Raw genomic sequence first — 11,339 nt, 5'->3', positions numbered from 1 at the left:
AAAAGAAACTGGGACATTTGGGGAGGAACTAACATGCTTGAATTCTGGGTGAGTGATGGAGGGTCAGCTTTCTCCGGGACAGAAGAGCTGGAAGAGGCCATGGCTCATTTGGTGAGCCCTCTCCCCAAAGAGAACACAGGCAGGCACCATTTGAATCTCCAGCACCTGACTCACACCTTTGGCTCCACCCTGGTTATTCCCAGAGACCCTGTCCCTCTCTACTTGCAAGCTCACCCAAGCCATTTCCAATGGTTTTTCTATGCAAGTGGCCTCTCAAGTACTATGCTTGGGACTTTCCTAAAATCTCTCAAACAAGCAGCAGTGTGCCCCATATGGGTTGATAAGTGGCCCCAGGCTTAGCTCTAGTGGGAACCTGAACTGGTTCATAGCTTTGCCTCTACTGGACACCTCCAAGCTGCACAAGTAGCAGCCAACTATGGATTGCGGGGTAGCTCATGCTGCGTGGCCCTGAGCAAGGCACAGGCAGAGGCTGACTTTGCACCTCCCAGGAGGCCCCAGAGACTACACCTGGTGGTCAGACGCCCGTGCTGGATTACAACCCTGCCACATTCACGAGTGACACACTCAAGGGGCGCACTTGGTGAACACCAAAGCTCCACTGAAGTAAATCCCCCTCCATAGGGGTGTCTCCAGCACAGAAGCTCTTCGGCTGTAGTTGCAGCTGGTCCTCACAGCTGATTGACCTGGAGGTCAATTCCTTCCAGTGACAACAGCAACAACCAAGGCTCAACTACAACAGGACAGTGCACACAGGCCACAGAGGGAAGCACCTAGAAGGCTCAGCTCAAGTGACTGGGGAAGCTGAGCCACTCTACAAGTTCCAGGAGACATAGCAGCTCTACCTAATACATAAAAACAAAAACCAGGAAGCAGCCAAAATGTAGAGGCAAAGAAACATGTCACATAGGAAGAACAGAAAAAATCTCTAGAAGAGGAACTAAATGAAATAGAACCAAGCAAGCTAACAGATACAGAGTTTAGAATAATGGTTATAAGGATGCTCAAGGATCTTAATAAGACTATTAAGAAAACAAGTGAAACCATGGATGACATAATAAAGTACCAATCAGAAATTAAGGCTATATGAACTGAAAGGAAGAATAATTTACAGGGAATCAACAATATAGTAGAGGACGCTGAGAATCAAATCAGCAATTTGTAATATGAGGAAACAAAAATCACACAACCAGAAGAGCAAAAGGAAAAAAGAATCCAGAAATATGAAGATAGTATTAGGAGTCTCTAGGACAACTTCAAGCTGCCCAAATTTTGTATTATTGGGGTGCCAGAAGGAGAAGAAAGAGAGCAAGAAATTGAAAACCTATTTGAAAAAATAATTACAGAAAACTTTCCCTATGTGGGGGAAGAAATAGATTTATAAGTCCAGGAAGCACAGAGAGTCCCAAACAAGAGGAATCCAAAGAGGCCCACAGCAAGACACATCATAATTAAAATGCCAAAGCTGAAAGACAATGAGAGAATCTTAAAAGTAACAAGAGAAAAGCAGTTAGTTACCTACAGGGGACCACCTATATGGCTGTCAGCTGATTTCACAACAGAAACCTTGCAGGCCAGAAGGGAGTGGCAAGAAATATTCAAAGTGATGAAAAACTAGAGCCTACAACCAAGATTATTCTACCCAGCAAAGCTATCATTTAGAATTGAAGGTCAGATAAAGAGCTTCTCGGACAAGGAAAAGCTAAAGGAGCTCATCCCCACCAGACCAGTACTAAATGAAATGTTGAAAGGTCTTTTTTAAGAAGCTAATGAGCAAACAAATCTGACAAACTAAATAGATCCAGAGACATAGACGCTGCAACAGATGATCATATTTCAGAGGGAAGAGGGTTGGAAGGTGGGAAGAGATTAACCAAAGAAGTTATATGTATATATGCATAACCCATGAAAAGAATCAAAAATAAGGTCAAGGCTTGGGGAGCTGGTAGGAGCAAGGTGGAGGGGGTCAACTGAGGGGGGGAAATGGGACACCTGTAGTACTTTCAATAATAAAGATAAATAAAAAGTAAAATAAATTTTTAAAAATGAAATAAAATTTAAAAAAAGAAAAATGTAAAAGAAAAAAGCTGTGGTAGCAAAATATCCAGCTGGCATAGTGTACTGGTTGAGCATCAACCTGTATTCTGGAAGATCTTTGATTCCCTGTCAGGGCACCTGTCCAGGTTGTGGGCTGGATAAACAGTAGGGGGCATTCAAGAGACAGCCAATCGATGACTCTCTCATCATTGATGTTTCTATCTCTCTCCCTCTCCCTTCTGCTCTGATATCAATAAAGATATATTTTATAAAATAATAAATACCATATTGAGAGACAAGAAAGTTCATTATATAATACTAAAGCAATTGATCGAACAGTAGGGTATACCTTAGAGAAACATATATGCACCCAATATAGGAGCAACTAAATGTACCAAAAAAACCAAAAAAAACCACAAACAAACTTCTGGAGGACTTTAAGGGAGAAACCAACAACAACACAGTCATAGTAGGGGTCTTTAACACCCTACTGACTTCACTGGATAGGTCTCCCAGAGAAGAAAATCAACAAGGAAACAGTGACCCTAAATGACACACTAGATCAGATGGATTTAATTGACATTTACAGAACATTTCACCCCACAGCTACAGAATATACATTCTTCTCAAGTGCACATGGGACATTCTCTAAGATAGACCACATGTTAGAACACAAAACAAGTCTCAACAAGTTCAAGAAGATTAAAATCGTATCAAGCATCTTCTCAGATCACAATGGCAGGAAATTGGAAATAAACTACAATAAAACACTAAAAATCATTCAAACACATGGAGGCAAAATAGCATGTTATTGAACAATGAGTTACCACCAAGAGATCAAGGAAGAAATAAAAAACTTCCTGGAAACAAATGAAAATCAACACACAACAACCCAAAATCTATGGGACACAATGAAAGCAGTCCTGAGAGGGAAGTTCATAGCGCTACAGGCCTACCTCAAAAAACAAGAAAAACTTGTAGTACACTATCTAACCCTCAACTTAAAGACTTAGTAAGAGAACAACAAGAAAAGCCCAGAGTAAATAGAAGGAAGGAAATAATAAAGATAAGAGCAGAAATAAATGTCATAGAGACAAAAAACAAAGAAAGAAAAAAAGAAAGAAAAAGATCAAAAATATCAAGAGCTGGTTCTTTGAAAAGACAAACAATATTGATGAACCTTTAGCTGAACTCAAGAAACAAAGAGAGAAGACCCAAATAAACAAAATCAGAATACAGAGGTAAAATAACATATGACCCAACAGAAATAATGATTGTAACAGAACACTATGAATAACTATATACCAAAAGGCTGGGCAACCTTGGGGAAATGGACATATTCCTAGAAAAGTACAACATTCCAAAACTCAATCAGGAATAGTCTGAAAACCTGAATAGGCAGATAACTACTGATGAAGTTGAACCGGTAATACAAAAAACTCCCAGCAGACAAAAGCTTTGGTCTGAACCAGCATCGCAGGGAAATTGTACCAAACATTCAAAGAACTTCTATCATCCTCAAGCTATTTCAAAAAATCCAAGAGAAGAACACTTCCAAGCTCTTTTTATGAGGCCAGCATTAGCCCAATTCTAAAATCTGTAAAAACACTACCAAAAAAGAGAATTACAGGCCAATATCCCTGATGAACATAGATGCTAAAATCCTCATCAAAGTATTAGCAAATCACACCCAGCAATATATTAAAAGGATCATACATCATGACCAGGTGGGATTTATTCCAAGGATGCAAGGCTAATAGATTTGCAAATCAAGAAATGTTATACATCACATAAGTAAAATGAAGGAAAAAATCACATGATCATATCAATAGATGCAAAAAAAGCATTTGACAAAATTCAACACCTATTTTTCATACAAACTCTCAGTAAAGTTGGAATAGAGGGATCATAACTCGACATAATAAAGACCATATATGACAAACCTACAGCCAACATCATACGCAATGGTCCAAAACTAAAACCATGTCCCTTAAAAATAGAAACAGGACAGGGGTGTCCATTTCACCACTCTTATTCAACAGAGTACTGAATTCCTAGCCACAGAAATCAGACAAGAAGAAAACCTAAAAGGGGTCCACATTGGAAAAGAGGAACTGAAACTCTCATTATGCGCAGGTGACATGATATTGTACATAGAAAGTCCTAAGGACTCCACCAAAATTCTACTAGATTTAACAAATGAATTCAGCAAGGTAGGAGGATACAAAATTAACACCCAGAAATTGATGGCATTTTCATACACCAATAATGAACTCTCAGAAAGAGAAACTAAAAAAAAATAAATACCATTTTCCATTACAACAAAAAATTAAGATACTTAGGAATAAACTTAACCAAGGCAGTAAAAGACCTGTACTCTGAAAATTACAGGACTATGCAAAAAGAGGTAGAGGAAGGTATAAACAAGTGGAAGAACATTCCATGTTCATGGATTGAAAGAATTTTATTAAAATGTCCCTACTACCCAAAGCAATCTATAAATTCAATACAATCCCTATTAAAATACCAACAGCATATTTCACAGATCTAGAACAAACACTTCAAAAATTTCTATGTAACCCAAAAAAGCCCCCAAATAGCCCCATCAATGTTGAGAAAGGACAAAGTTAGAGGGATCACAGTACCAGATATCAAGTTATACTACAAAGCCACTGTAATCAAAACAGCCTAGTGCTGGCACAAGAACAGACATACAGATCAGTGGAACAGAACAGAGAACCCTGAAACTGACCCAAGCCATTACACTCAATCAATATTTGACAAAGAAGGCAAGAACATACAACGGAGTAAAGACAGTCTCTTCAATAAATGGTGTAGGAAAAATTGGACAGGTACATGCAAAAAAATATAACTAGCAGACCAACTTACACCATACACAAGAATAAAGTTAAAATGGAAAAAAGACTTAAATGTAAGATGTGAAACCATAAAAATCCTAGAAGAAAACATATGCAGCAAAATCTCAGACATCATTGACAGTAATATGTTTGCTGATACATCTCCTATGGCAAGGGAAACAAAGGAGAAAATAAACAGTACTACATCAAAATAAAAGGCTTCTACACTGCAAAATAAACCATTAACAAAACAAAAATGGAACCTACTTAATGGAAGAATATATTTGCCAATGACAAATATAAGTGGTTAATATCCAAAATATATAAGGAACTCATACAACTTAACAAAAGAAGACAAAAAATCCAATTATACAATGGACAATGGACCTAAATAGACAGTTTTCCAAAGAGGACTTTCAGATGGCCTAGAGACATATGAAAAAATGCTCAAAGTCACTAATCGTCAGAGAGATGCAAATTTAAAAAACAGTGAGGTATCACCTCACACGTGTCAGAATGTTTACCATCAACAAATCAACAAACAACAACTGCTGGCGAGGATGTGGAGAAAAGCGAATCCTGGTACACTGCTGGTAGGAATGCAGACTGGTGCAACCACTATGGAAAACAGTATGGAATTTCCTCAAAAAATTAAATATGGAGCTGCCATTTGACCCAGTAATCTCACTTGTAGAAGTATATCCTAAGAAACCTGAAACATCAATCAGAAAGAATTTAATCATTCCTACCTATGTTCATAACAGCACAATTTACAAATACTAAGATCTGAATACAGCTCAAGTGCCTATCAGTAGATGAGGATAAAAATGCTGTGGGACATATACACCATTGAATTCTATGCAGCTGTACAAAAGAAGGATCTCTTACCATTTGGGACACCATCGATGGACCTGTTAAATATTATGCTAAACGAAGTAAGCCAAAGACAGACAACTATCACATGATCTCACTCATATGTGGAATATAATGAACAAATTAAACTGATTAACAAAATAGATCCAGAGACAGAGAAGCATGGATCCTAGAAGGAAAGCAGGGGTTGGGTATTGGGTGGGGAGAGATTAATTAAAGAACTTTTATGCATAATTGCATAACCCATGGACATAGACAATAGTATGGGGAAGGCCTGCAGGTGAGGCAGATGTGAGGTTGATGGGAACAGCTGGGGGGAAAACGGGACATCTGCAATCCTTTCAACAATAAAGATAAAAATTTTTTTTAAATGTTGCTGCTCTTCCTCTTCCCCTGTGTAAAGAGAAGGGGATATTTCTCCAGTCACTGTGAGAAGCTGGTAGGGCTGCAGGTAATAACACTCATAAAAGTATGGGACTCCTCCTAGACTGAGCCCCCTTGGAATTTGTAACTCTCAAACGTTTTTCCACTGAATTTCCAGCAGTTAAGTTAAAGTTCAGGTTCTGCTTCCCTCGTCTTGGTTCTCACTGAGTTTTTCCTTTCCTGCATTTCTGCTCTGGTAAGATGTGTTTCTTTGTATCCATCTGTCTAGCTCTTTAATTTAGGAGGTCACTGGTGTCTTCTATGACCTCACTTCTCTCACAAATCTGAGAGAAGTTGTTGATTTTCAGGTTCAGGTTTCTTTTTCTTGATGTGTGGGTAGGAGAGACAACTTTCAAGCTCCTTACATGCCTAATGAATTATCTTCATTTTTAAAGTTAATTTGATGCATATAGGATTCTTGGTTGACAGACTTTTTTCTGTTATCACTTTCAATTTATCATTCCACTATCTTTACCCTACATTTTTTCTACTGAGAAATCAACAATTCATCTTATTGTAGATTTCTTGTGATTACTGTTTTACATCTTTCTGTTTTCAAGATTTTTTAATTTTTTGTGGCTTTCAACATTTTACTGTGATGTGTCTGCTATGAATCGTTTAGTGTTTGTCCTACTTGGAGCTTCTTGAACTTTCTGGATGTGTAGATAAATATATTTCATTAAATTTGGGAAGTTTTCAGCCATTGTTTCATTAAATATTCCTTCTACTTTATTATTTCTCTTATCTTTGTCCCCTACTCTCAATATATGCATGTTGGTACACTCAATGATATCCAACATTTCTGATCTCTTTGTGCTCTTGATATAGCATAATATCTTTTGGTCTATCTACAAATTCATTGATTTTTCTTCCAAGTCAAATATACTCTGGTGCCCTTATACTGAATTTCTTGTTTTCACTTATTATACTTCTCAACTCCAGAATTTCATTTGATTCTTTTTAATAATTTCTATCTCCTTGTAGATATTCCCTACTTAATGAGACATTGACATCATAATTTCCTTTAATTCTTTTTTATTCTGGTCATAGCATGACATAGTATGCTCCTTTGTTGGGAGAATCTGTATTCCTTTTTTGATACATATGTCCTCCTTGCTATGCACTTTTAAAGTTACTTCTGTTCCATCTTTGCTTCTTTTCCAATAACACATTCTGCAATTAGCCTTTAATTTTTTAGAGTTAATTTCTTTCATTTGAGGGTGGGGCCATCTATCTGTCATGTAGAAATTCCATATTTTTTGGTCAGCTGATGACATCCTTTCTTGGTTTCTACTGTGGACACTGTATTTTTTATTTTTTTATTGTGGTAAAATATACATAACATAAAATGTACCATTTTAATCATCTTTAAGTGTACTATTCAGTGGCATTAATTATACTTGCAATGCTCTGTAACCATTACCACTGCTTATTTTTTAATCTTTTCCATTATCCCAACAAAAACGCTGTAGCCATTATAAGTAATAACTTCTCATTTCCCCTCCTCCCAGACTCTGGTAACCTGTAATCTACATTCTGTTTCTACAAATTTGCCTATCCCAGATATCTCATACAAGCAGACTAATTTCATATTTGTCCTGGCATTATTTCTCTTAGCCTATTTCTCTTATCACAATGTCTTCCAGGTTCATCCATGTCATAGTACATTTCATAACTTCATTCCTTTTTATGTCTGAATAACAGTCCATTCTATATATACACAATATTTTGTTTATCTACTCTTCTTTGATGGACACCTGAATTCTTTCCAACTTTTGGTTATTGTAAATAATACTGCATTCACCATTGCCATACAAGTATCTGTTCAAGTTCCTTCTTTTAATTCCATTGGGTATATAACTAAGTGCAGAATTTCTAGGTCATATGGTAATTGTTTAGCTTTTGGAGGAGCCAATAAACCATTTTTTATTGGAGGAACACCATTTTACATTCCCATCAGCAATGCACAAGGATTTCAATTTCTCCAGATCCTCACCAACATTCATTATTTTTCATTTTATTGATAATAGCCACCCTAATGGGTGTGAAGTAGTATCAAATTGTGCTTTTGATTTACATTTCCCTAATGACTAGTGGTGGTAAGCATTTTTACATTTCCTTATTGGTCATTTGTGTATCAAGTAGTTTGCCCATTTTGTACCTAGGTTGTTTATTCTTGAGTTGTGGGAGTTTTTATAAATTCTTATTAATCCATTATCAGATATATGCTTTGCAAATGTTTTCTCTGCTTCAGTAGATGTCTTTTCACTCTCTTGATAGTGTCATTTGATGCATAAAAGTTGTTAATTTTGATTAGATCTAATTAAACTATTTCCCCTTTTTTGCCTGTGCTTTATAGTGTCATATCTAAGAAATTATTGCAAAATCTAATGTTGTGAGGACTGTTTCCTATTTTCTTCTAAGACTTTTACAGTTTTTGCACTTATGTTTTGTACTTTTAACCATTTTAAGTCAATTTTTGTTAAAATTCAACTTAATTATTGTGCAGATGAAGAGCTGGTTTTCTTTGGAACATTTATTGGAAAGACTGTCCTTTTTCCCCATTGAATGGATGGCATTCTTATTGAAAATCAGTTGATCATATATTTGAAGGTTTATTTCTGGACTTTATTCTATTCCATTGGTCTGTGCGTCTGTCTTTATGCTAGTCCATATTTTTTTGGTTACTGCTGCTTTGTAGTAACCTTTGAAATCAGGAAATGTGAACAAATAAGAAAATTTGCTCTTCATTTTTAAGATAATTTTGGCTAACAGGGGTCTCTTGAGGTTCCATGTAAATTTTAGGATGAATTTTCCTCGTTCTACAAAAAAAGTCACTGGAATTTTGATAAGGATTACATTGACTCCACAGATCATTTTGCATAATATTCTCATCTTAATATTAAGTCTTCCAATCCATGAATACAGGATGTCTTTGCATTTATTTCGTACTTTAATTTCTTTCATCAGTTTTTTTTACAGTTTTCTGTGTACAGGTCTTTTACCTGCTTACTTAAGTTTATTATTAAGTATTTTATTCTTTTGATGCTATTATAAATGTAACTGTTTTCTTAATTTCTTTGCTGAATTGCTTACTATAATATAAATGCAACTGAATTTTGCTTGTTGATTTTGTATCCTGAAACATTGCTAAATTTGTTTGTTCGCTCTAACAGATTTTTTTGTGAATTCTTTAGGGTTTTCCACTCAGAAGATAATATCACTTGTAAACAGAGATGATTTTACCTCTTTCTTTATGATGTGGATGCATTTTATTTCTTATCTAATTGCCCTGTCTAGATTTTCCAGTGATATGTTGAATAGAAGTGGCAAACATGAGCATCACTGTCTTCTTTCTGTCTTAAAGGAAAATATTTCAGTCTTTCACAATTTAATATGATGTTAGCTGTGGATTTGTTTTTAGCCCAGACACAGGGAAGGTGGGATCTGCTAACATTCACCATCTGTCAAATCTACCCAGAATATGTCTTCACTGGAAAGCTGGGAAGATGGGAAATGCCACTCAGTTTTCAAGCCAAGTATATCAGCGCTCTCACAACACAAAAGTGTGCCAGAAAGGGGATTGCACTCTTCATCAACTTTCTTGCCTATTTTACAGAAGTTGGGGGTAGGGAAATGGGTGGTGGCCTGATGCTACCACTCACTTAATATAAGCCTTCTGCAACACAGAGCTGTGGAAAATAGGATCTTCCTATTTTCACCATCTGACAAAACTATCCAGAAGAGCTGTTTGACTCCAGGGAACTTGGAGATATGGGGACTGCCTGCCACTCAGCTCCCAAATTTGCTAAAACAGTTCTTCCACAAGGCAGAGTGGTAGAGATATGGGTATAATGCCTAGCTTTAATATCAAGGCCTCCTACTGTTCTTACCTATTTTCCATAGATTTTGTAGAATAAATACTAATCAATCTATTGTAAGCCCTTTGATCAATCTGAAGAATATTTGAATGATTGCCCTTGCTAATGCTGACCAGCTTAACAGTTGCTCTCCAGGGGAGATATTTCCCTAAGTACTTCACATGGCCATTTGCCTTTCACTTTTTTGATGGTGTCTTTGACACACAAAAGTTTTTAATTTTGATTAAATCAAGTTTATTACTTTAAAAATTTTCTTCAACTTTTTGCACCATATTTAAGACGGCTTTGCCTAACTTAACACAGAGATTTACTCCTCTGTTTTCTAGTTGTTATAAAGTTTCACCTCTTACAATTAGGTCTTTGATCCATTTTGAGTTAATTTTTGTGCATGGAATGAGATAGAGTTTCAAGTTATCATTATTCTTTTGGATATCCAATTGTGTCAGCACCATTTGTTGTAAATGTTATAATATGAGTCTTCTAATTCATAAACAGGATATCTTTCCATTTATTTACATATTCTTTAATTTATCTTAGCAATTTTTTTAAATTAGTTTACAAATTTTTCACTTCTTTAGTAAAATTTAGTCCTAAATATTTTATTCTTAATTACATTGTGAATGGAATTGGTCATATTTTCTTTTTAAAAAAATATTTTTATTGATTTCAGAGGGAGGAAGGGAGAGGGAGAAAAACATCAATCGGCTGCCTCCTGCATGCTCCCTACAGGGGATCAAATGCAAAACCCGGGCATGTGCTCTGACTTGGAATTGAACGTTGGGCAACCTTTTTCTGCATAGGTCAATGCCCAACCAACTGAGCTACACTGGCCAGGGTACTTTATCCTATTAATATAATGTACTATCACCTTATTTTTGTGTTACTGGCATAAATCCCACTTGGTCCTGATATATAATATTTTTCGTATGTTGGTATAGATTCAGCTTGCTAGTATTCTGTTGAGAATTTTGTGTTTATATTTATGGTATTATTTTTTTCTTTAACTGTTTGGTAAAATTCATCATTGAAGCCATCTGATGCTGGGTTTTTCTTTGTGGAAAGATTTATAATTACTAATTCAATCTCTTTCTTAGCTAACTCTCTGATTTTGTTTTGTCCTCACAGAAAACTCTAGCTGGTATTGTTGCTGATCTGGCCCACTGTAAATGAGCTGAATATAATTTCCATTGGCTGTTAACTTATGTAGTTGAACAGGTAGAATAGTTTCTTCTGTTGGTGCTTTGGAAAC

The sequence above is a fragment of the Miniopterus natalensis genome, chromosome X, assembly GCF_054644295.1.
Source record: "Miniopterus natalensis isolate mMinNat1 chromosome X, mMinNat1.hap1, whole genome shotgun sequence".
NCBI classification, from domain to species: Eukaryota; Metazoa; Chordata; class Mammalia; order Chiroptera; family Miniopteridae; genus Miniopterus; species Miniopterus natalensis.
This window is presented reverse-complemented; position numbering follows the sequence as displayed.